The following is a 27285-nucleotide window of genomic DNA, read 5'->3' on the forward strand; positions in this document are numbered from 1 at the left end:
GACTTCATAATGGCTGCCAATCTTACTGGAGTGAGATGGTATCTTAGGGTGGTTTTGATTTGCATTTCTCTGACTGCTAGAGATGGTGAGCATTTTTTCATGTACTTGTTGATTGATTATATGTCCTCCTCTGAGAAGTGTCTGTTCAGGTCCTTGGCCCATTTGTTGATTGGGTTATTTGTTATCTTACAACAAGTGCTGGCAAGGATGTGGGGAAAAGGGTACACTTGTACATTGTTGGTGGGACTGCAAATTGGTGCAGCCAATTTGGAAAGCAGTATGGAGATTTCTTGGAAAGCTGGGAATGGAACCACCATTTGACCCAGCTATTCCCCTTCTCGGTCTATTCCCTAAAGACCTAAAAAGAGCATGCTACAGGGACACTGCTACATCGATGTTCATAGCAGCACAATTCACAATAGCAAGACTGTGGAACCAACCTAGATGCCCTTCAATAGACGAATGGATAAAAAAAAATGTGGCATTTATACACAATGGAGTATTACTCTGCATTAAAAAATGACAAAATCATAGAATTTGCAGGGAAATGGATGGCATTAGAGCAGATTATGCTAAGTGAAGCTAGCCAATCCCTAAAAAACAAATGCCACATGTCTTCTTTGATATAAGGAGAGTAACTAAGAACAGAGTAGGGAGGAAGAGCATGAGAAGAAGATTAACATTAAACAGGGATGAGAGGTGGGAGGGAAGGGGAGAGAAAAGGGAAATTGCATGGAAATGGAAGGAGACCCTCAGGGTTATACAAAATTACATACAAGAGGAAGTGAGGGGAAAGGGAAAAATAATACAAGGGGGAGAAATGAATGACAGTAGAGGGGGTAGAGAGAGAAGAGGGGAGGGGAGGGGAGGGGAGGGGGGATAGTAGAGGATAGGAAAGGCAGCAGAATACAACAGACACTAGTATGGCAATATGTAAATCAATGGATGTGTAACTGATGTGATTCTGCAATTTGTATACGGGGTAAAAATGGGAGTTCATAACCCACTTGAATCAAAGTGTGAAATATGATATATCAAGAACTATGTAATGTTTTGAACAACCAACAATAAAAATTAAAAGAAAAAAATATAAAAATAAAAAAAGAACCTCAAAAATAAATAAATAAATAAATAAATAGGAAAAAAAAAAAGAAATAAGGTTTGTTCCTGCTTGAGTGGCTCGTGATTTGTGCCCAGCCAGACTGCGGCACATTTACATTTATTTTTATATAGAGAGAGAGAAAAAAAGAAAGAAAGAAAAATAGACCTGGATCCCATACCAGCTAACCTCAGTGTACCACTGACTAGCAATGGTAGTGGCTTCTCACTGTTGCTTCACTCTGAGTTTCTTAACTTTTCAACCTTAATTTTTATTTGTTGCTGTTTTCTTCATTAAACTTATCCTCACTGCTCTAAGTGGTAACTTTGTTAAATCTTTGGAACAATCTCAAAAGTTATATATTTCATATCAAAATCTTAATTAAGGCTTGCCTAGAGGCACACACTTATAGACCCAGCTATACAGGAGACTGAAACAGGAGGATCTCTTGAGCCTGGGAGCTTGGGTCCTACTTGGGCAGCATAGCAAGACCCTGTGTCTTAAGAGGAGGAAGAAAGAAGGGAGATGGGAGAGGGGAGAGGGGAGAAGGAAGAGAGGAGAAGGGAGAGGGGAGAGAAGAAGAAGGAGAAGGGAGAGGGGAGAAAAAAGAAAAATGAAAGGAAGGAAGGAAGGAAGGAAGGAAGGAAGGAAGGAAGGAAGGAAGGAAGGAAGGACGAACTTTCAGGCTTTTCCAAACTTTTCAGTGTGCTAAACACACAGACATGAAGGGGAGGGGAGGGGAGAGGAGATTTAACTGATACAAAAACTTTTCTTACCTGTATATCCCTGGAATTCTCCAAAGCTGTTTAGTTCATAGATGGTGTTTGCTAACTCTGTTTAATGAATTAATGTTATATGAAATATAATATGGAGGATAATTACACCCAAGAAATGTATAGGTGATAAGTTTTCCTCATCCTGATACAAATAAAAATTTCAGAAATTTAACTATAATATTATGAATGTGGTAAAAATACTCAGAAATAAATTATTAAAAACATAAATCAATCAATTTTATAAAATATAAAACATAACCAAATATTTTATGAATATTTTATTGGTTAGTATATCAAACAGAAGCTGCTATATATTAAAGTCATAAACTTATATTTTCCCAGATGAGCAGTTGTCATATAGTTTCCTATCATACAATCTAGCCACAACTTATTTAAAAATTATAAAATCAACAAATAACCAATGTAGTTGGTGTCTTGTTAGGGTTTAATAACAACATGTGTGAGTAAAATAGATGTTGCTATATATTAAACTCACAGATATAAATTTTCCTAGAGGAACAGTTATTAGAATAAATATACTTTTCATTCACATAAGAACAGCTTTGCCTCTTCTTTTCCTGCAGTAGTACTCTGTAGAAATAACAATAACAATGACTTTTAAAAATCAAGGTGTGGTACGTGCAAATACTAATTTTATCTCAAACTTAAAATTAGCAAAACCAAATACAAGCCTAAAAGGATAAAAAATAGAATAAAACAAGAACAAAAGAAAATACTATGTTGACTGATAGTCTTTAATTACAAAACAGTAAGCTTAATACAAAATATTAGGCACTGTGTATTCCTATTTTATTTATGTAAATAGAATTATAAATCAAATAGCAAATACAAGAAAATAATATAGGTTTATAGATTTCTAAACTTACATAAAATTATTCACAAATACCTCCTAGGAGTCCAATAAAGTTAAAAATATAAATGTTCTAAAGGTGAAATTATTTTAAGAGAGCTGGAAATTTTTTCCCAATTATTTTGCACATATTGGTCATCATATAGCATAATTCCCTTTTTCTTAGTTGCTTTTCTGTAATTTAGGTAACACAAATACAACCCCATTACTTTCATAAAAGTATAGTTTATCCAAACACTGTACTTACAGACTTTTCTCCACAGTGGTGCCATCTTCCCATAACCAGGACCCATTGGTTTAATTGATTTTGAGACCTATCCATCCTACCATTCAAAATGTTGATAAGACATCCTGTTGAAAAAAAAATTCATAAACCATAAATGTGTGTATATTATGATCTATTCCTTCCTGATTCAAGACTTGATGGTAAAAAAAAAAAGAGTTGATGGTAAATGATCTCCCAAGGGCTTGCACATACCCCCTTAATACTACTAGACCAAATCTCAGAATATTACTTCATATATTGCTTTGGTTTCTTGAATTATTAAATATTCTAGTGACATAGTATCTCTAATTTATTTCTGAATAAAATAAATCAAATGAGATAATATCATACATCCTTGAGAATATTCAGCTTGTCAAAGCATGGTGTTCATCACCAATGCTTCCAAAACAAATACAGTTTTGACAGAATAGGAATGTCTAACCTAGCTCTTCTTCAGTATCTATCTTCAGAAGTGAGAATTCAAATCCAAGCAGGCAGCCTGGCTTTCTGGCCAGATTTTGGTTTCGTTGAAAGAATGATAATAACTATTTCCAAACCCAATCCAGTTGTGAGCTAAGACCACAGAAACAGTCTAGAAATGTAAATATATTCAATGACTAAACAGTACTATCAGCATTACTTATGCAACTACTAGATTTCTATGTTTAAATAAGGATGAATATTTGCAGGCTATTCCAAACTTTTCAGTGTGCTAAACACACAGACATGCTAAGTGACTTGTGACTTTTTGCTACCCACAGTGAAATAAAGGCCACCATTACACATTGTGTTGTTATTTCAGTTTTAGTGCTCCCCCTTCACTCCTCTCCTTGACCTGTTCATCTCCCAACTATAAAGTTTGCTCAGTGTATTGCTTACTTTAGACCTAATTACTTAAAATACTGAGACAAAGACAGCCTGTTGTGAGATGGAAAATAAAATGAGTAATGCTATAGTCCAAATTATTCTCCCTAGAACGTTTGTCTGTAAAGTGTGGAAAATATGTAAAATTTTATTTTATTTTGAACTTGAGAGGGCACTAGCTCTTCACCTTGTCAATCACAGAGAAAAGGATTGCCTTTTTATGGACTTATGCTATGTTGAACTAGAGAATGCCCTCATCGTTATTAAGAATTCTATTGTGAAAACAAAGAAACAAAAAACAAGTGGAGAAGTTTGTTATGTAACTTCAAATTTCTTTTAATAAGAGATCTCAGTAACATATGTACAGGCAACACTTCCTACCAACACTTGCTCAGGAGGGGAACTGACCTTTTACTCTTAACCTGGTTGGGCTTTGTCATTAGCTTTTAGAGCAGCATCTGAGAATTATTTTTTCTTTCTTCAAAACCAACTCATTTCATGAAAGAGAAAACTTTATGACACTTGTAAGAAATAAAATGACATTCTTTTAGTGTTTTTGAGGTGACATATATACAAATTATAAAAAGACTTGAGAAATCATCCAATGCCAAAGCCCTGAGAATCCATAAGGAAATTTTTTTAAATATATATTTTTAGTTGTAGATGGACATAATATCTTTATTTTTATTTATTTATTTTTATGTAGTGCTGAGGATTGAACTCAGGGCCTCATGCATGCAAGGCAAGCACTCTACCATTGAGCTACAACCCCAGCCCATAAGGAACTTTTTATGGCAGGGGAAAGTAACAGTATTTTATACTAAGGATGTGGTCTTAAACTTCAAAATGAATTCCTTCTGAGATGATTTAACTCCACAAAGAGCTTCAGTACATTGGTTAATTGTAGGTAATCTGAGCCTAAATCAAATGATTTGGTGCCTTCTAGCATGAGCCCTACAACAGAATCTTAAGACTGTGAGGAATAGGGTGGATGTTTATGGCAGATAAAGCCTATTTGTCATGCTTGTCCAGAGGGATCCATTTAGCTTGGGTCCTATGCTCCTTTTAACAGCATGGGAATAGCTCCTGGGTTTAGAAGCTATCTGAGAGAAAAAGTAAAAGTTGGGGAAAGGATGGGGTGGGGAGAGAAACTAGGCTTATGATCTTTTATTCTTTTATTTTTAAACATTGTGAATACTACCTCCACTAATTCAATGAACAATATAGTTTTCTTAAACATGGTCAACCTCCTACAACCTCTTCCCCACTGCTTAGCCAAACAATGAGGGAGGTACAATAAGTTATTAGAAAAAGAAAAGAAAAAACCTGATGATTTCCCAAGAGGCATATTATCAACATTATATTTTTAGCATTAGCTTATAAGGATTTGGTTTTTTTCCTTTGGTCATGTGTTTCAAGAGTTGACAAAGTTTCACATAATAGAAGGAAATATATTAAAATTTAAATTTTAACCTAAAGTAATTGATGTTTAATACCAATTTTAACTATAAATAACTAAAAAAGGAAAAACTTTCCTCCATCCTTTAGTTTTCACTTCAAATATATATATCTGTCTTCTGCTCCTTGTGTTTTGGAGAAAACATTGTGTTGTAAGGTTGCCGTCTTTTTGAATGGGGACAAATATCAGATCTTCTTTAATATAACCTATTTCCATACAAGTCTGTGTGGAAGGAAAATCAACTTTCCAGAAATTCTCTGGTGTGCTTGGTGGAATATAGCGAAATTGGTGTGTTGAGCATGAAGCTAACTTCTTTTTTCTTTCTTTTCCTGACATATCTGCATAATACTACTAACAAAAATATTTCATATTCTTTACATGTGTGCTCAAACAACTTTCTTCTCTCTTCTTTTTTCTGAACTACCTCAATATGAGGAAGTTTTTGGAAATTAGTCTCTCTGACCATCTTTAAAATGTAACTCCAGAAATATTTTCTGCTTGACTTTATATTGTTGATCAACTTGTATGTTTGGTTTCTTTGTGGCAGCAAACCATTCCTCCTCTTCATCTGCCATCTGGGGGAAATTATCTGCCAAACAAGATTCATATTCTTCACGTGTTGTGAAATCAAACATATCTTCCAAACTATAGTTCATTTTTTTTCTCCATTTGGATTTTTCTCTCCTTTTTGCTGTTCTTCATCTTTAGAAGCATAGTTTCACTGAACAGTATACAATTCATGTGTGCTGTCTCTCCTCCTGATCTTGACTGACTGCCATCCTTTGTATCAATTACAGTAACATCCATTTTATACCGAGAAAGGTCTGCTCCTGGATCACTGGATATTTTCTTTTTTTTTTTTTTTTTTTTTTTCTTTTTAAATTTTTTATTGTGGGTTGTTCAAAACATTACAAATTTCTTGACATATCATATTCCACACTTTGATTCAAGTGGGTTATGAACTCCCACCTTCACCCCATACACAGATTGCAGAATCACATCAGTTACACATCCATTGATTTACAAATTGCCATACTAGTGTCTGTTGTGCTTCGCTGCCTTTCACATCCTCCCCCCTCCCCCCTCCCCACCTCTCCCCTCCCCTCCCCTCCTCTCTCTCTACCTCCTCCACTGTATAACCCTGAGGGTCTCCTTCCATTACCATGCAATTTCCCTTCTCTCTCCCTTTCCCTCCCACCTCTCATCCCTGTTAAATGTTAATCTTCTTCTCCTGCTCTTCGTCCCTACTCTGTTCTTAGTTACTCTCTTTATATCAAAGAAGACATTTGGCATTTGTTTTTTAGGGATTGGCTAGCTTCACTTAGCATAATCTGCTCTAATGCCATCCATTTCCCTGTAAATTCTATGATTTTGTCATTTTTTAATGCAGAGTAATACTCCATTGTGTATAAATGCCACATTTTTTTTATCCATTCGTCTATTGAAGGGCATCTAGGTTGGTTCCACAGTCTTGCTATTGTGAACTGTGCTGCTATGAACATCGATGTAGCAGTGTCCCTGTAGCATGCTCTTTTTAGGTCTTTAGGGAATAGACCAAGAAGGGGAATAGCTGGGTCAAATGGTGGCTCCATTCCCAGCTTTCCAAGAAATCTCCATACTGCTTTCCAAATTGGCTGCACCAATCTGCAGTCCCACCAGCAATGTACAAGTGTACCCTTTTCCCCACATCCTCGCCAGCACTTGTTGTTGTTTGACTTCCTAATGGCTGCCAATCTTACTGGAGTGAGATGGTATCTTAGGGTGGTTTTGATTTGCATTTCTCTGACAGCTAGAGATGTTGAGCATTTTTTCATGTACTTGTTGATTGACTGTATGTCCTCCTCTGAGAAGTGTCTGTTCAGGTCCTTGGCCCATTTGTTGATTGGGTTGTTTGTTCTCTTATTGTCTAATTTTTTGAGTTCTTTGTATACTCTGGATATTAGGGCTCTATCTGAAGTGTGAGGAGTAAAGATTTGTTCCCAGGGTGTAGGCTCCCTATTTACCTCTCTTATTGTTTCTTTTGCTGAGAAAAAACTTTTTAGTTTGAGTAAGTCCCATTTGTTGATTCTAGTTATTAACTTTTGTGCTATGGGTGTCCTATTGAGGAATTTGGAGCCCGACCCCACCGACTGTAGATCGTAGCCAACTTTTTCTTCTATCAGACGGCGCGTCTCTGATTTGATATCGAGCTCCTTGATCCATTTTGAATTCACTTTTGTGCATGGCGAGAGAAAGGGATTCAGTTTCATTTTGTTGCATATGGATTTCCAGTTTTCCCAGCACCATTTGTTGAAGATGCTGTCCTTCCTCCATTGCATGCTTTTAGCCCCTTTATCAAATATAAGATAGTTGTAGTTTTGTGGATCGGTTTCTGTGTCCTCTATTCTGTACCATTGGTCCACCCGCCTGTTTTGGTACCAGTACCATGCTGTTTTTGTTACTATTGCTCTGTAGTATAGTTTGAAGTCTGGTATCGCTATACCGCCTGATTCACACTTCTTGCTTAGCATTGTTTTTGCTATTCTGGGTCTTTTATTTTTCCATATGAATTTCATGATTGCTTTCTCTATTTCTACAAGAAATGCCGTTGGGATTTTGATTGGCATTGCATTAAACCTATAGAGAACTTTTGGTAATATCGCCATTTTGATGATGTTAGTTCTGCCTATCCATGAACAGGGTATATTTTTCCATCTTCTAAGATCTTCTTCTATTTCTCTCTTGAGGGTTCTGTAGTTTTCATTGTATAAGTCTTTCACCTCTTTTGTTAGGTTGATTCCCAAGTATTTTATTTTTTTTGAAGATATTTTGAATGGAGTGGTTGTCCTCATTTCCATTTCAGAGGATTTGTCGCTGATATACAGGAATGCCTTTGATTTATGCGTGTTGATTTTAAATCCTGCCACTTTGCTGAATTCATTTATTAGCTCTAATAGTTTCTTTGTAGAGCCTTTTGGGTCTGCTAGGTATAGAATCATATCATCTGCAAATAGTGATAATTTAAGTTCTTCTTTTCCTATTTTGATTCCTTTAATTTCTTTCGTCTGTCTAATTGCTCTGGCCAGTGTTTCGAGAACTATGTTGAAGAGAAGTGGAGAGAGAGGGCATCCCTGTCTTGTTCCAGATTTTAGAGGGAATGCCTTCAGTTTTTCTCCATTCAGAATGATGCTAGCCTGAGGCTTAGCATAGATTGCTTTTACAATATTGAGGTATGTTCCTGTTATCCCTAGTTTTTCTAGAGTTTTGAACATAAAGGGATGCTGTACTTTGTCGAATGCTTTTTCCGCATCTAGTGAGATGATCATATGGTTCTTATTTTTAAGTCTATTGATGTGGTGAATAACATTTATTGATTTCCGTATATTGAACCAGCCTTGCATCCCAGGGATGAATCCTACTTGATCATGGTGTACAATTTTTTTGATATGTTTTTGTATCCGATTCGCCAGAATTTTATTGAGGATTTTTGCATCTAGGTTCATTAGAGATATTGGTCTGTAGTTTTCTTTCTTTGAAGTGTCTTTGTCTGGTTTAGGTATCAGGGTGATGTTGGCCTCATAGAATGAATTTGGAAGTTCTCCCTCCTTTTCTATTTCCTGAAGTAGCTTGAAAAGTATTGGTATTAGTTCTTCTTTAAAGGTTTTGTAAAATTCTGCTGTATACCCATCCGGACCTGGGCTTTTCTTAGTTGGTAGTCTTTTTATGGTTTCTTCTATTTCCTCAATTGATATTGGTCTGTTTAGGTTTTCTATATCCTCCTGACTCAATCTGGGCAGATCATATGACTTAAGAAATTTATCTATGCCTTCACTATCTTCTAATTTATTGGAGTATAAGGATTCAAAATAGTTTTTGATTATCTTCTGTATTTCTGAAGTGTCTGTTGTGATATTGCCTTTTTCATCCCGTATGCTAGTAATTTGAGTTCTCTCTCTTCTTCTCTTCGCTAGCATGGCTAAGGGTCTGTCGATTTTGTTTATTTTTTCAAAGAACCAACTTTTAGTTTTGTCAATTTTTTCAATTGTTTCTTTTGTTTCGATTTCATTAATTTCAGCTCTGATTTTAATTATTTCTTGCCTTCTACTTCTTTTGCTGTTGTTTTGCTCTTCTTTTTCAAGGATTTTGAGATGGAGTATGAGATCATTTATTTGTTGGTTTTTTCTTTTTTTAAGGAATGAACTCCAAGCAATGAATTTTCCTCTTAGAACTGCTTTCAATGTGTCCCATAGATTCCGATATGTTGTGTCTGTGTTTTCATTTATCTCTAAGAATTTTTTAATTTCCTTCTTGATGTCTTCTATAACCCATTGATCATTCAGTAACCTATTGTTCATTCTCCAAGTGATGTATGCTTTTTCCTTCCTTCTTTTATCATTGATTTTCAGTTTCATTCCATTATGATCAGATAAGATGCATGGTATTATCTCTACTCCTTTATATTGTCTAAGAGTTGCCCTGTGACATAATATATGATCTATTTTTGAGAAGGATCCATGTGCTGCTGAGAAAAAAGTGTAACTGCTTGATGTTGGGTGGTATACTCTATATATGTCAATTAGGTCTAGGTTATTAATAGTGTTATTGAGTTCTATAGTTTCCTTATTCAACTTTTGTTTGGAAGATCTGTCCAGTGGCGAGAGAGGTGTGTTGAAGTCTCCCATGATTATGGTGTGGTGGTCTATTAGAGTCTTGAACTTGAGAAGAGTTTGTTTGACGAACATAGCTGCACCATTGTTTGGGGCATAAATATTTATGATTGTTATGTCTTGTTGGTGTATGGTTCCCTTAAGCAGTATGTAGTGTCCCTCTTTATCTCTTTTGATTAACTTTGGCTTGAAATCTATTTTATTTGATATGAGTATGGACACGCCTGCTTGTTTCCGAAGTCCATATGAGTGATATGATTTTTCCCAACCTTTCACCTTCAGCCTATGTATGTCTTTTCCTATCAAATGCGTCTCCTGTAGGCAGCATATTGTTGGGTCTTGTTTTGTGATCCATTCTACTAGCCTGTGTCTCTTAATTGGTGAGTTTAAGCCATTAACATTTAGGGTTATTATTGAGATATGGGTTGTTCTTCCAGCCATATTTGTTTATTTCTGTTCCTAAACATGGTTTGTTTTCCTCTTTGATTATTTCCCCCCCGCTCTTTACTGTCCTACCTCCCACTGTTGGTTTTCATTGTTATTTTCCATTTCCTCTTCCTGTAATGCTTTGGCGAGGATATTTTGAAGAGATGGTTTTCTAGCTGCGAATTCTTTAAACTTTTGTTTATCGTGGAAGGTTTTAATTTCATCCTCCATCCTGAAGCTTAATTTTGCTGGATACACAATTCTTGGTTGGAACCCATTTTCTTTCAGTGTTTGAAATATGTTATTCCAGGATCTTCTAGCTTTCAGAGTCTGTGTTGAAAGATCAGCTGTTATCCTGATTGGCTTACCCCTAAATGTAATCTGCTTCCTTTCTCTTGTAGCTTTTAAAATTCTCTCCTTATTCTGTATGTTGGGCATCTTCATTATAATGTGTCTAGGTGTGGATCTCTTATGATTTTGCACATTCGGCGTCCTGTAGGCTTCTAGGATTTGGGATTCTGTCTCATTCTTCAAGTCTGGGAAGTTTTCTTGTATTATTTCATTGAATAGACTGCTCATTCCTTTGGTTTGGAGCTCTGTACCTTCCTGTATCCCAATGACTCTTAAGTTTGGTCTCTTAATGTTATCCCATATTTCTTGGATGTTCTGCTCATGGTTTCTTAACAGTCTTGCTGAGCTGTCTATGTTCTTTTCCAGTTGAAATACTTTGTCTTCATTGTCTGATGTTCTATCTTCTAAGTGTTCTACTCTGCTGGTAGTATTCTCCATTGAGTTTTTAAGTTGGTTTATTGCTTCCTGCATTTCTAGGATTTCTGATTGCTTGTTTTTTATAACCTCTATCTCCCTGTATAGTTGATCCTTTGCTTCCTGGATTTGTTTGTGTAATTCGTTGTCGAAGTGATCTTTCATTGTCTGATTTTGCTGTTTAATGTCTTCCTTGATACTCCAGATCATCTGAAGCATGTATATCCTGAATTCTTTATCTGACATTCCATCTGCTGCAGCTGTTATCTCTTCTAAAGTTGCGTTGACCTGCATTGCTTGTGGTCCTTTCTTTCCTTGTCTTTTCATACTGCTTGCGTATCTTTCCTGCAGGTGCGGGCGGCGGCTCTGCTCTCTCCTTATTCCAATTGGGGTGTCGTGGCTACCACGCCGGCAGGTCACTGGGCCTGTTCTGGGAGCTGGCAGTGGCTCTGTTCTGCCCCTACTCCAATTGGGGTGACGAGTGTACCACGCCGGCAGGCCACCGGGCCTGATCCGCCGGTCGATTGCAGGTTTGCCTACCCTGCAGGCGCAGGCGGCGGCTCTACTCTGCCCCTACTCCAAATGGGGTGACGTGTCTGTCGTACCGGCAGGCCACTGGGCCTGTCCCGCTGGTCGGTCGCAGATCTGCCCACCTTTCGGGCACGGGTGGAGGCTCTGCTCTGCCCCTACTCCAATTGGGGTGTCGTGACTACCCCGCCTGCAGGACGCTGGGCCTCTTCCTGGCACGGGAGGCGACTCTGCTCTGTCACTACTCCAATTAGGGTGGTGTTTGTACCACGCCGGCAGGCTCCTGGGCCTGATCCGCCGGTCTGTTGTAGGACTGCCTACCTTGAAGGCGCGGGCGGCGGATCTGCCCTGCCCCTCCTACCACGCCTGCGGACCCCTGGGCCTGATCTGCAGGTTGGTCACAGGTCTGCTCACCCTGCGGGCACGGGTGGCGGTTCCGCTCCGCCCCCACTCCAATTGGGGTCACGTGACCACCACACCGGCAGGGCCTGATCCGGGCGTGGGAGAAGGATCTGCTCTGCCCCTACTCCAGTTGGGGTGACGTGTGTACCACACTGGCAGGCCACTGGGCCTGACCCGCCAGGCTGTCACAGGTCTGTTTACCTTGTAAGCGCGAACAGCGGCTCTGCCCTGTCCCTCCTACCACGCCCATGTACCACTGGGTCGCGGGTCTGCCCACCTTGTGGGTGTGGGTGGTGGCTCCGCTCCGCCCCCTCTCCAATTGGGGTCACGTGGTCACCACGCTGGCGAGCCGCTGGGCCTGCTCCGGGCGCTGGCGGCGGCCCGGCTCCTCCCCTCTGGCTCGAGGACAAATTGAGGAGACTCGGGTGACTGTGCCTCACCCCCCCACCAGGAGACCAACTGCTTATGTCACCGCTGGTATTGATGAAGATCTCTCCTCCGCCGCTTTCTGATGACATCAGATCTCTTCCATGTTGGTATCCTATGCGAATGGCAGCATTTCGTTCCCCTTGCCAGGCAACCAGAGCAACGGGTGAGTCCTGACCGGCCCTCAGCAGGACCCGGACCGAGACGCAGTTTCCGCGGGCTCCTAGCCCCGGTCCAGGGAAGTTCCGGGAACCGGAACTCGGCCGCTCCGTGCTCGGTGTAAGCTCCTATAAGTGTAAGCTCCAAGAAGCAGTCCCCGTGGGCTCAGTTCCGGGAGCCGGAATTCGGCGGCTTAGTGCTTGGTGTATGCTCTGATAGTAGCAGGGTCCAAGAAGCAGCCTCCGCAGGCTCCGCAGCCCTGAGCCAGGGCGGTTCCGGGACGGTTCCGGGAGCCGGAACTCGGCCGCCCCGCGCTCGGTGTTTGCTTCGATAAGATCAGATTCTAAGCAGCACCCAGGCGCTGAACCCTAGCAATCTGTCTGCAAGCCGCAGGCGAATTGCAGCCTGAAATTACCTGTTCTATGGCTGAATGAGCTGCGGTCAGTCAAAAACAGGGAAGGTGACGTCAGTTTACCAACATGGTGGCTGCTGGCCTCCTCTGTGGTCTGACCGGTGTGGAGAACCGAGATGGACCGCTTCCTTCCCCCGTCTCGAACCCAGAATTCAGCCCTGAGTACGGTGCTTGCGCGGCTGGCAGAAACTGCAGCGCTGTAACCCTGCGTCTCTATCCCAGCGCGCGCTGCAGACTCTAGCCGCAGGGCGATTTGCTGAATAAGCAGTTACCCTCCGTGCGACAAACCTCTCGCGTTTGAGTCCCCGTAGCCGATCCTCGTGCGATGGAAATCCTTCCTCCAGGTTCCGGAGCACCCCACTATTGCTGGAAATTCCTAACAAGATATCCTTTAGCCGTCCTGACTTGTCATACTCCCACACAGTGAAGCAGCACACGGGGGTAATGCACTCCCCTCGCCGCCATCTTCTTTAGTTTTTCCACAATTACTGGATATTTTCAAAGAATGCATCTTGGTTGTTTTGCAGAGACTTTGTTTCAGCAATTCTATAGGGATTTAACTGAATGACTGATGCAAGTTCAAATGATTTTTGGACTGACTGGGTTTTAATTTTTATTGGCTCATGAGACCCAATGCCCTTTATGTCATCAAAAAAAGATTCTTTCTCCAAACTTTCACGTGGACATGGAGGAATTTTGAAGACAGGATTTTCTTCTTTCATTGTTGGGAGCCACGGCCAGGTTGGGATGGCGCCTGGCATTTTGCCAGAGGGAGTGGTTGAGAGGTGACCCGGCGAGCCATTGAGATGATGATAATTGAGTTAAGCTATGTATAATTATTAAGATAATGACTGATTGCTGTAACTGGATGATGTTGGATTGAAACAAGCTGTGTATTCAGTTGTGTGTGTAGACCTCTGCTGTCTGGCAATGGGGCGGCTCCTGCTGCCTCAGGTGTCCGCTACTTTTAAGTTCCTGTTGAGTTCCCGAGGAGTTCCTGTTGAGTTCCCGTTGGTTCTCCCGGGTTTTCCAGGGAGTTCAAGAGTGTTCCGGTGGGCTTCTGGCAATAAAGTAGTTCTTGTTTGAACCTACAAGTGCCTCGTGGTGGCTCAGTTATTTTGTGCCCAGCCAGACTGCGGCATTTCATCTGTAATGGTGTTTTGTTGTCTGGTGAGTATTTATTAAAGGACTGGAGGATGCAGACCTGTAATCAGGGGCTGCTGAGGAATCTTTGAGTAATATGCCCTCCTGTCCAAGGGCTTATGACCTGAGGAAGAGCCTTCTGGAATAGGCTTTAAAGCCTCATAGAGAGTCACTTGCTTTTTTAATTACTTACAGTTGAAAGCAAGACACTCACTGTTGTCAGCAAAACCATACACAAGACTACTAGGATGCCAGATGTCACATGCCATGCTGTGGGTCTAAACTTCACCCAGGGTCTAAAAATAAAAAAAAAATATATAAAAGGAAAGAAATAATTGTGTTTTCTCACTTTCCAGAAATCAACAAATATAAAAACTGAGGACCATTACATCTCACAATTAAAGGGCAGCTTTCCATTTTCTAATTCTTCAATGAGATCATCATGAAATTAATAATTTTCAACTGCCTTAAGACCCCCAGTATCTTGCTCTCCAAATTTTTCCCCCTACTATTGCCTCCTTCCAAAATTGTCCAGCTTGAAATCTATGGTAGGTCACCAACATCTTAGACCATCTTTTGCCCAGAGATCTACAAATTATCAACTTTGGACAATCCTGAAACATTTCCTCACTGCTAGTAAATTTAGAGACAAAGTACACTTAGAGAAAATACAACTGTTATGCAAGTAACATGCTATGAAAATAAAATGTTGACTTCTAAAACCCACATGATCTTTAACGTTAATTTATTAACCATTCCATCAATATATATCAGTCAAGGGGAAGTAATAAAATACATTTTTCTCTTCTGAGATTAAAAAAAATGCCATTAATTTTTCCCAAGAAACATTGAATGTTCACACTGGCTTCAGCTAGACACATGAAACCTGGAAATATTTCTCTAAAAATGTGATATTGCATTGATGTTTGGGTGAAAAGTAGGAATTACTTCTTGAAGCATGAAAGTGTTGGGAAACTTCACCCAGTCAGCATTTATAAATGATTTGGAGTTCCATTAAGTTTTGTGTTTTAAAGAAACATATTATGATGAGACTTGAATTCACAAAGTAAAGTAGGGACTTGGAAGTGTTGTGTACTAAGAAAGACAGGCACCTTTAGGGGCAAATTCCTATATTTAATCACCTTCAAAGTGTCCTTCCCTTTAGTTTCAGCCAAAACTATTTGGAGAAACTTATGAAGAACCAGCCAAGATCACTAAGGTCACAGAACCACTCCCACTTTTTTCTGTTAGGCACATAAAGTAAACTTAGCTCACTATAATATCAAATTGAGCATGCCCAAGAAGTATTTGTGTCCATGATATTTATAACCTGGAACTGGCCATACCTAGAAGCATTTTTGTCCACCATATTAACCCTTTTATTGTGCTCTACAAACTTGAGCTACATGAACTAAAGTCTATGAACTAAATACACACAAAAATGTGTCCACTATTTTTTCTTCCTGCATTAGGATCCTGTACTGAACATGCTCAGAAATGTGCTGCCCCTGAAGATGATCCTATAAGACAATGTATATACTCTCCTTGGAAAAAAACTTTATGCTTCCCTTCTTTGGTGAGAACATCAATTTGGAGATAATTTCAGGGCTCTCCTTACTCACTACAGGTAATAAACCTTTCTCCATTAATTTATCTTCTGGTTGTACTCATTGGCTTTGCATTCATCCAAAAGAGAACCCAGTGCATTCAGTTACAGAGGGGAGAAATTAAGGAGATAATTTTTCCCTTGCACATTACTTGACGATTCTTCTATTGTGGCCTTATATTATTTTCTACTTTTCTATGGTCATGTATTCACATTCATTTGTCTTGAGTCTTCCTCTGCCCAAGTCATATATATTCGCTTCTCTATGATAGATGTTTCCCTCCCATGTCTCTGCAATCTTACCTGCTTATCAGTATTTTTCACTTGTCCCAGCCTCTACCTACAGTCCAGTCTCTTAAATCATATTTCTTTATGAAAATTTTCTTATGAACAACCAAGAGATATCCAAATTCCAGATATCACTTGACTTTTATCAGATTAATAATTAGTGATAGGCTATTGTTCTAATGGTGAGGAAAATTATTAACTGCTTCTAACTACTCAATCATTTAAAGTAAGAATCTCATTCAAATATTTTGTAAAAAATATTTACTGTCTTAATTTTACCTTCACTATCTCATCAATTATGTAATTATGAAGTCTTATAAGTTTTACTTCCAAATATTCTTACAACGTTTTTTCCTATAATCTATCTTATACATATGTGGGACTCAATTAGACTGAACAGAATTGAAAACTAGCATCAATAATGATTAAAAAGCATTGAAAGAAACAGAATTTACACAACCTCCATACACTTAAGTATAATTGTTCTAATAAGTAGTGCAATTCTGTTGAAATCTGGGACAATAATAATATACAAGAAATGAACAGACTACTTTAAGAGATAACCTATTCCATGTTAGTATCCTGAAAGAACTAAGGAAGGTGATAAAAAGAGAGTGTGTGAGAAATTATTTTAATGGTTTTGAGATGGGTAATCTTCTAAACCTAAACTCAAGGATTAAGATGTATCTTTTATCAAATAATTTATAGCACTATACCTTTTTTTTTTTTCTCTAACACAGCATTTTCCTTACCGGACATCAGATGTTCTGTTAAATTTCAGTTCTCTGAGCTGTAAATGCTGTTCTCTCAATATGACAGCATTCTGGTCTGTATTGGGCATTTGCTTCTGTTGAGATTTGGAAAATTTCAGTCCTGTACTAATGCCCTCTTGTTTATTTATTATGCATTCATTTTGCTTATTTTGGGGTATCTTCGCTTTGAAAAGGCTCAAACAGCTTCAGCTCAATCTTGATAACTTGCCTCTTTTGTTTTTTAATGTCTGCAACAGAACGTTAAAAAGAGTTAAGTATTCATTGTACACTAAACCAGTGAACAATACTTAGTTTTGAGGCATAAGTGTTTAAGTATGATGTTAAAGGGATGAAATAAGGAAAAATGCTAATCTAAATCTTTCTCTGAACTTCCTCCATCTTCCTTAGTCAAAAGAATTATATTACTCTCCATTAGTAAAGCTCTAAGATTTCTTTTCCTCTTTGAATTAGTTACAAGGTATGAAGAAGCATCCAGTTTTTTTTTCCTCCCTAGTAATGTATACAGAATTAATAAAGATGATACATAGGAATAGAAAAATATATTATTTTAATGAAAAATACAATAAAATAATTCACTTTATTTAAAATCAAGTAGGTAGGAAAGTTATCCTGAAATAATGTATTATTCAGAGGAGTCTACTATTAAAAGAATGACAACTCAGAAACTTGGGAAATTCTGTTTGTAATTCTGTTTGTAACAACTTTTCTGCTGAAACAGGCCATATCTATTTGTACACACTCGCACACACATACACCCCAGAGGCACACACATAGACTATTGAAATTAATAGTATCATTAATGCCATTAATTTTCCCAAGAAACATGGGAAAAATTCACCCAATAAAAAACATGGAAAAATAATACAAGTAATAGGGCCCATACCTATGAGGAAAAGAGTTAGGCCCCATACCTATGAGGTAAAGTTTAAATACATCACTTTTGTTGTTAATGGAAAGAATTGCCTCACAGATAACCAACAACAACAAAAAAAAAAAAGAAAGAAAGAAAGAGGAATTCACAAAATCCAATACAAAATGGAAATGTTCCTTTAGAAATACATAAATGCAAATTAAAATAATAGAACAATATTCACCTATAAAACACTATTTTAACAATGAACAATTTTTTTGAATTAGCAAATGATTGTGTCTAGAAAATTATTTATCACTATAATTAAAACAAAATATTCTGACTTTTCACTTTCCCCTTTAAATAATTTTCTGACACAAATAGTAAACACATGTTTGAAGTTGTGTACACATGGTTTTGGTCACTATTACTTTTTTCTAACTAATACATTGGAAAACAAAAAATGTATAAAGACTATCAACAAAAATGATGATCTACAAGGGAGTCATGAAAAAGTTATGGTTCATCTATATCTTGGAAGAAAATCAATTACTTAACATACCATATGTCCTTAAAATGCAAAGCAGAACAAGATTTGTAATACACTGTGTTTATTGGGTGATATGTAGGTTGAGTTTTGAAAGTTTTGCATTACTTTTTATTTCATTAAAAGTTCAGATTCATGTTAAAAGCTGTTTAAAGGTAAAATTTTGAAAATTTTAAAATATTGAACAAGCAAACAACTTTATATAAAACACTTTTCCACACTCATGGTTATTTTTTTTTTCCTAAAATAAAAACCAAACTGAAATTTATAAAAAAAAAAAACAACTAAGGATTTTTTTACATTTTTTGTCAAATTGCTTTCTTCAAAGAGGTTTAAGGAGATTTCACCAACAAATATGGTAGCTATTTTAAGGACAGGGAAGATAAGAATGTTTCAGTTTAAGTATTTGAGATAGTTAAATAAATTTTGTGTGGGGAGAAATGAAAAAAATCCATTATTGTAAGAATAGATTAAAAAGTAAGCATAGTGATAGAATCAGATGAAAAATTTGTTCAAAACATACTTGAACAAACTTTGGAGAAAGCAAAATTTTTAAATCCAAACCAAGACACAATAAAAAGAATGGAAAGATAGTACAAGTAATAGGCCACATGCCTGTGAGGAAAAGAGTTAAGGCAAAGTATAGATACAATACATCACTTTTATTGGTAATGGGAAGAAGTATCTCACAGATAAGTATTGGAAAAGACATATTTCATAGCTAATGAAAGAAATCCAAACAAAAATATCAATGATATGACATTTATCCATAAAATCAGTAAATATTTTAAACCAAATACAATTGTGTAAGTTGTACAATGTGCAGGAAAAGAAACCAGCCATCATTTTCACCTGGGTCTGTATAATATACAAATTATATTATTCGCCATTCTGGAAAGAAACTTGTAAGTTTCAAAGTCTAATAATATGTGCATCTGTTTATCAAACACTTTAAAATAGTGAGAAAATGATGGGTTATTCAAAATTTTAATTTGAGAAAAGAGGCTAGATACATGGTTAAAAACTAAAAAAAAAAAAAAAATTCCAGGACAAAAGAAACAAAGAAAAGCATAGCTTGATTCAGACCTTACACGATTGCTTGCCAATGAAAAACTACTTATTTTTACAGAAACTGTTTTCTCTCCGATCTATCATTTAACACATTCTGTATTGTGATCTGAATTATTATTGAATAATGACAGATATCTATAATTTAAAAGAAGCAAATAAGTGAAAGCACTTATACTCACCTATTGCAGAATCAATCTGAGTGCTTTGTAAGAGAATCTTATGTATGAAGCAATGTAAAATAGTCGCGCTGAATTTGTAAAATTCTATGACTAATAATCTGATGTAAAAATATCCAGGCAAGATCTTAGATTTTTAAAAAAAAAAAAATAAAAATGACAGAGTAATTGTGAATCATGGTCTGTGAGAAAAAACAAAGGAAGTTCTTATAGCTTCTGATTTGTAGGTCACCTCCCCCACAATGTACATGTTAGGGAATGAAAATTTGACTGCAATAGGTTGCCAACTTTGATACTTTGCAAAATATTTCATAAATCATATATCTTCCCTATTAATAAAAATGAGTGAGAAAATGTAAAAATTCATGGCTGTTAAATAAGAAATACCCTTTTAAGTCAGAGGTCTTAGAAAGAAAATTCAACCAATCTGCATGCTGTATTATGGGTGACATAACAAGAATCCCACAGAATATGCACAGTAGTGTGTAGATTTGTCCAAGTAGAAGTGATTTTTTACCATTTCACTGAACTTATGATTAATAATTCTCAGTGAAAGCTTACCAGAATCCATTCATAAAGTTTGCATTTTCTATATTAGAGCATAATGTAGTATAGTACAATCTGGTATAGAATAATCAATAATTATATCATTTAAAATTTAAAAATTTGAAGGAAAATAATTTAAATAAAAAGTTCAAATTATCAAAATTAAAAAGCTGTAGTCACATAATTATCTCACATTGCTGTTTATCAAAAATGTATAATAGTTTTTTTTATTTCTTTAATTTTTTTAATTATACATGACAGTAGGCTCCTTTTTGATGTAATTATAAAAGCATGAAATATATCTTGTTCTAACTCAGTCACCAGTTCCTCTTCTTCCCCTCCTCTCTCCCTCTCCTATTCTCTCCCCTCTATTGATCTTTCTACCATTTACACATAGCATATCATACTTTTATAGAAACTATTTTCTCCCCCAGATGTAATTTAATAAATTCAGTGGTTACAAGCTTGTGAATATGAAAAAAAAAAAATACCTATCGTACTCTACATTTCCAATTTGACTTTCCTTGTATCTAATGACTCAGAACCATGGTACTCATATAAATCTCCCTAAACCTCTACCCTTATTTATGAGCCCCATAAAAGTTTATTTTTTTCTTTTTCATGTTGCCTGTATCCCCCAAGAATTCTCTCATTTCATCCATGATGACTCATAATCTCTTATTCTTCAGTGCCCCTGTGCACTATCCTTCTTGACCTGGCCCTTAGTCTCTTTGCCCTCCCACCTTCAAATATCTTCTCTTCCATGCCACCCAGTCAACTAATCCTGTGGGAGGGATTTTATCTTAATCTTTGAATCTTTCATCTCTATTAAAGTCTTCATAGTATTGATATTTCAGATATTATATATAGTATAATGTAGTATAACATGATTATTATGCCTTAGCCCTTGTCATAACTTTTTAAATGTTAAAACCTCAAAATGACCTCTTAAAAGTGTCCCACCTGTAGACACATCACCTCTTTAGTGTATTAATTCATTTCATTCCTACAGAAAAGTGCTATGATTTTAGTAGCTTCTCCAGCTTCTCTCCAAATCTACTCTTTTAATCAACCACTCTGTACTTTTCTTCACAGACTGAAGCATGTCCAAATTGAGTCTATGGTGTTATTTCAAAACACTTCTACTGATACATGAAACTCCCCTGAACTTCTCTTGGTCCCACTTGTTCAGCAAAATTATATTCCTATATGAAGTCATCTTTTCTGTCAGTGCCTGAGGAGCCAAGTGCTTGCAGAATAAGTCAGATTTACTGGGACATAAATTCACTGTCAACAATACAAAATTGTGTTGACACTGAAAGGAATCCTATTACATTTCTCTGGTCATCACTCTTCCACATTCTCTGAAATTAATTTTATTGCATTCGTCACTCCTATCAAATCTATGAGGGTTCCACATCCCCCCCTTATTCTCAAAAGATGATCTATAACACAAAGAATTAAGAGTCATCAGGTTATCAGACTAAAACTGTCATAGCTACTTCCTCACATGTACGTTCTTCCTAATCCCATTCTGTCCTGTTAGAAAGCTGCTTTCTTCTTACTGTTTGATAAAGTTCATTTCATCTCTGATTCATTTTTTCCTGCCACCCAAGAATCATGTACTACTTGTCACATGTGTTCCCTTTGAATATTTTTTCTTAATAGTATTATCCCCATTAACTAAAAATTGCATGGGATTTCTAACCTCATCTGATCTCAAATTTCAATATACCTACTATCCTCATTTTCTAATACTCTGAAGCAGAGAAAATTTCCCAAAATGTCACCTGCATTTGAGCTTACACTCACTTTTCATTCATTCCATTGTAATCTGACTCCTCTCCCTATAACCCCTATAACTCTGAGGCATCTGTACTGTTCTTTGATCCACTTAATGGACCCTCAAACTTCTCTTTTATCTGAGCTCTCAATAGTATTCAATGTTATTCATCACTCTCATCTTAAAAATTTCCCTTATTCTATACTTGTTTAGTATCTTCCTTCATTCTCAATGCTTCCATTGGCCCATGTGAGCAGATGTTTATAAATGTATGTATGCTAAAAATATTTCTCCTTTAGTTTTCAGCTGATAAAGTTCCTTGTCACTTAACATCTCTTAATGCCACAAATATGCACTATTTAAGCTCAATAATTCTGAAATAAAATAGAGGGTTAGAGTGTAGCTTATCTGTAGAGCTTGTGTAGCATATTAAGGTCCTAGGTTCAATTTCCAGGACTGGAAAAAAAAAACAAGGAGGAGGAGTGAGAAAAGGAGGGAGGGAAATAGGGAGGGAAAAAAACAGAGAAAAAAATGATATTAACCTTTACGTATGTCCCCATATAGGTAAATGTCACCTCACCACTTGAAACTTGTTAATAAAGAACCCTAGAGGTGATCAGTTGGACTTAGTATGTCTCAATGTCTTCACCTAAACACAATCTCCCCCTTTTCTTTTTTTAAATGTCCAAATTCACTATTTACTAAAATATAATTTTGTCTTTTTTTAATTTGTTATATATGACAACAGAATGCATTACAATTCACATTACGCATATAAAGCACAATTTTTCATATCTCTGGTTGTACACAAAGTAGAGTCACACCATTCATATCTTCATAACATGTACTTAGGCTAATGATGACCACCACATTCCACCATCTTTTCTACCCCTATGCCCCCCTCTTCCCTTCCCTCCCCTTTTCTCCTTTGTGCTATCTAGAGTTTACTTATCCTTCCATCACCCCTACTTCCACAGCATATTTTGAATCAGCATACTTAAATCAGAGAAATCATTCTGCATTTGGTTTTTTGGGATTAGCTAATTTCACTTAGCATTATATTCTCCAGCTCTATCCATTTACCTGCAAATGCCATTATTTTATTTTCTTTTAATGCTGAATAATATTCCATTATGTATATATACCACATTTTCTTTATCCACTCATTTACTGAAGGGCATCTAGGTTGGTTCTGAAGTTTAGCTATTGTGAATTGTGCTGCTATAAACACTGGTGTGGCTGTGTCCCTGTAATATGCTGTTTTTAAGTCCTTTGGGTACACACCAAGGAGTGGGATGGCTGGGTCAGATAATGGTTCCATTACCAGTTTTCCAAGGATTCTCCATACTGCTTTCCATATTGGCTGCACCAATTTGCAGTTCCACCAGAAATGTATGAGTGTGCCTTTTCCCCCACATCCTCGCCAACACTTGTTGTTTATATTCTTAGTAGCTGCCATTCTGACTAGAGTGAGATGAAATCTTAGAGTAGTTTTTGTTTGCATTTCTCTAATTGCTAGAGATGTTGAAAATTATTTTATATATTTTTATTGTATATTTTATCCTGAGAAGTGTCTTTTCAGTTCCTTGGCCCATTTATTGATTGGGTTATTTGGTTTTTTTGGTGTTAAAATTTTTGAGTTCTTTATGTATTCTAGACATTAGTGCTCTATCTGACATGCGTGTGGTTAAGAATTTGTTCCAAATTAGTAGGCTCTATAGTCACCTCACAGATTGTTTCCTCTGTTAAGAAGAAGCTTTTTGGGGCTGGGGTTGTGGCTCAGCGGTAGAGCACTCACCTAGCATGTGTGAGGCCCTGGGTTCGATCCTCAGCATTCCATAAAAATAAATACAATAATTAATTAAATAAAGGTATTTAAAAAAATAAATGCCTTTTCAAAAAAAAAGAAGCTTTTATTTTTTTATTTTATTTTTTTACCATACGATTAATTTTTATTTTTTTTAGTCATACATGACAGCAGAATGTATTTTGACATATAATACATACATGGAATGTACATACCTCAATCATAATGTCTATTCTATTCTGCTGCCCTTCCTATCCTCCCTACTCCTCCCCTCCTCTCCCATCCTTTCTCTCTATCCAATCTAATGTGACACACTTTTTTTTCTTTTTCTCATCACAACATCATACATGTATTCTGTATAACAATGAGGTTCTCCTTCCATCTTCCGTGTAACTCCCCTTCTCCCTCTTTTTCCCTCCCACCTCTCTTCCCTATTTAGTGGTAGTCTTCTTCTCATATCCTTCCTCCTATCCCATTTTGAGTCACCCCCCTTACATCAGAGAAGACATTCGGCATTTGTTTTTTAGGGATTGGCTAACTTCACTTAGCATAATCTGCTCTAATGCCATCCATTTCCCTGCATATGCCATGATCTTGTTATTTTTTAGTGCTGAATAATATTCCATTGTGTATAAGTGCCACATTTTTTTAATCCATTTATCTATTGAAGGGCATCTAGGTTGGTTCCACATTCTAGCTATTGTGAATTGTGCTGCTATAAACATTGATGTGGCTGTGTCCCTGTAGTATGCTCTTTTTAGATCTTTTGGGTATAGTCCAAGAAGGGGAATAGCTGGGTCAAATGGTGGTTCCATTCCCAGCTTTCCAAGGAATCTCTATACTGCTTTCCAAATTGGCTACACCAATTTGCAGTCCCACCAGCAATGTATGAGTGTACCTTTCCCCCGCCCCCTGCATCCTCGCCAGCACTTATTGTTTGACTTCATAATGACTGCCATTCTTATTGGAGTGAGATGGTATCTTAGAGTAGTTTTAATTTGCATTTCTCTGATTGCTAGAGATGGTGAGCATTTTTTCATGTATTTGTTGATTAATTGTATATCCTATTCTGAGAAGTTTCTGTTCAAGTCCTTGGCCCATTTGTTGACTGGGTTATTTGCTTTTTTGTTGTTTAACTTTTTGAGTTCTTTGTATACTCTAGAGATTAGAGTTCTATCTGATGTTTGAGGGGTAAAAATTTGTTCCCAGGTTGTAGGCTCCCTATTCACCTCACATATTATTTCTCTTGCTGAGAAAAAACTTTTTAGTTTGAATTCATCCTATTTGTTTATTCTTGGTTTTAACTCTTGTGCTATAGGTGTCTTATTAAGAAATTTGGGGCCTGCCCCCAAGTGATGATTAGGGCCAACTTTATCTTCTATTAGTTGCAGAGTCTCTGGTCTGATTCCTAGCTCCCTGATCCATTTTGAGTTAACTTTTGTGCATGGTGAGAGAAAGGGATTCAATTTCATTTTGTTGCATATGGATTTCCAGTTCTCACAGTACCATTTGTTGAAGATGCTATCCTTTCTCCATTGCATGTTTTTAGCACCTTTGTCTAATATAAGGTAGTTGTAATTTTGTGTATTTGTCTCTGTGTCCTCTATTCTGTACCATTGGTCTACCAGCCTGTTTTGGTGCCAGTACCATGCTGTTTTTGTTAATATTGCTCTATAGTATAGTTTAAAATCTGGAATTGTAATACCACCAATTTCACTTTTCCTGCTTAGAATTACTTTAGGTATTCTGGGTCTCTTGTTTTTCCAGATGAATTTCATGATTGCTTTTTCTATTTCTGCAAGGAATGTCATTGGGATTTTGATGGGAATTGCATTGAATCTGTAAAGTGCTTTTGGTAATATGACCATCTTAATAATATTAATTCTACCAATCCATGAGCAAGGTAAATCTTTCCATCTTCTAAGGTCTTCTTCTATTTCTTTCTTCAGGGTTCTGTAGTTTTCATTGTATAGATCTTTCACCTCTTTTGTTAGGTTGATTCCCAGGTATTTTAATTTTTTTGAGGATATTATGAATGGAGTAGTTGTCCTCATTTCCATTCAGAGAATTTGTCACTGATATACAGGAATGCCTTTGATTTATTGATATTGATTTTATATCCTGCCACTTTGCTGAATTCATTTACTAGTTCTAGAAGTTTCTTGGTTGAACTTTTTGGGTCTGCTAGGTATAGATCATGTCATCGGCAAATAATGCTGATTTAAGTTCTTCTTTTCCTATATTTATGCCTTTAATTTTTTTCGTCTAATTGCTCTGGCTAGTGTTTCAAGAACTATGTTGAATAGAAGTGGTAAGAAGCTTTTTATTTTGAATCCATCCCATTTATTGATTCTTGATATTAATTCTTGTGCTATAGGAGTCTTATTAAGGAAGTTGGGGCCTGATCAAACACGATAGAGATTTGGGCCTATGTTTTTTATAATAGGTGCAGTGTATCTGGTTTGATTCCTAGGTCTTGATCCACTTTGAGTTTTGTGCATGGTGAGCGATAGGGGTTTAATTTCATTTTGTTGCTTATGGATTTCCAATTATCCCAGCACCATTTCTTCAAGAATCTATCTTTTCTCCAAGGTATGTTTATGGCACCTTTGTCTAATTTAAATGACTGTGATTTTGTGGGTTAGTCTCTGTGTCCTCTATTCTGTACTATTGGTCTACTATATGTATGTTTTGGTGCCAATACCAGGGTGTTTTGGTTACTATTGCTCTGTAGTATAATTTAAGATCTGGTACAGTGATGCCACCTGCTTCACTCTTCTTGCTATGGATTGCTTTGGCTATTCTGAGTTTCTCATTTTTCCAGATAAATTTCATGACTGCTTTTTTTATTTCTATGAGGAATGCCATTGGGATTTTGATTGGAATTGCATTAAATCTGAATAATGCTTTTGGTAGTATGGTCATTTTGACAATATTAATTCTGCCTCTCCAAAAGCAAGGTAGATCTTCCCATCTTCTAAAGTCTTCTTTAATTTCTTTCTTTAGTGTTCTTTAGTTTTCATTGTAGGGGTCTTTCACCTCTTTCATTAAGTCGATTCCCAAGTACTTTATATATTTTGATACTATTGTAAATAGTTTTCCTCATTTCCCTTTCAGAGGATTTGTCACTGATATACAGAAATGCCTTTGATTTATGGGTGCTGATTTTATATCCTGCTACTTTGCTTAATTCATTTACAAGTTCTAGAAGTTTTCTGGTAGAACTTTTTGGGTCTTCTAGGTATAGAATCATACTGTTGGCAAATAGTGCTAATCTAAGTTCTTTACCTATCCATGTCCCTTTAATTTCTTTTGTCTGTCTAGTTGTTCTGGCCAGTCTTTCAAGAACTATGTTAAATAGAAGTGGTGAAAGAGGGCATCCATGTCTTGTTCTAGTTTTTAGAGAGAATATTTTCAATTTTTCCCCATTTATAATGATGTTGACCTGGGGCTTAGCACAGATAGCTTTTACAATGTTGAGATATGTTCCCGTTATCCCTAGTTTTTCTAGCGTTTTGAACATGAAAGGGTGATGTATTTTGTCAAATGTTTTTTCTTCATCTATTGAGATGATCATATGGTTCTTACCTTTAAGTC

The 27285-nt window shown here is 36.9% G+C and overlaps 1 pseudogene; it reads right to left on the minus strand.

The window, feature by feature from the left end:
- Positions 1-5431: 5431 nt before the first annotated feature.
- The window catches only part of LOC124093952 (DNA endonuclease RBBP8-like), a 39418-nt pseudogene continuing 17564 nt past the window's right edge, over positions 5432-27285 (minus strand).

The sequence above is a fragment of the Marmota monax genome, unplaced genomic scaffold (assembly GCF_021218885.2).
Source record: "Marmota monax isolate L192 unplaced genomic scaffold, Marmota_monax_Labrador192_F-V1.1 WCK01_AAM20220418_F8-fsc00314, whole genome shotgun sequence".
Classification (NCBI taxonomy): domain Eukaryota; kingdom Metazoa; phylum Chordata; class Mammalia; order Rodentia; family Sciuridae; genus Marmota; species Marmota monax.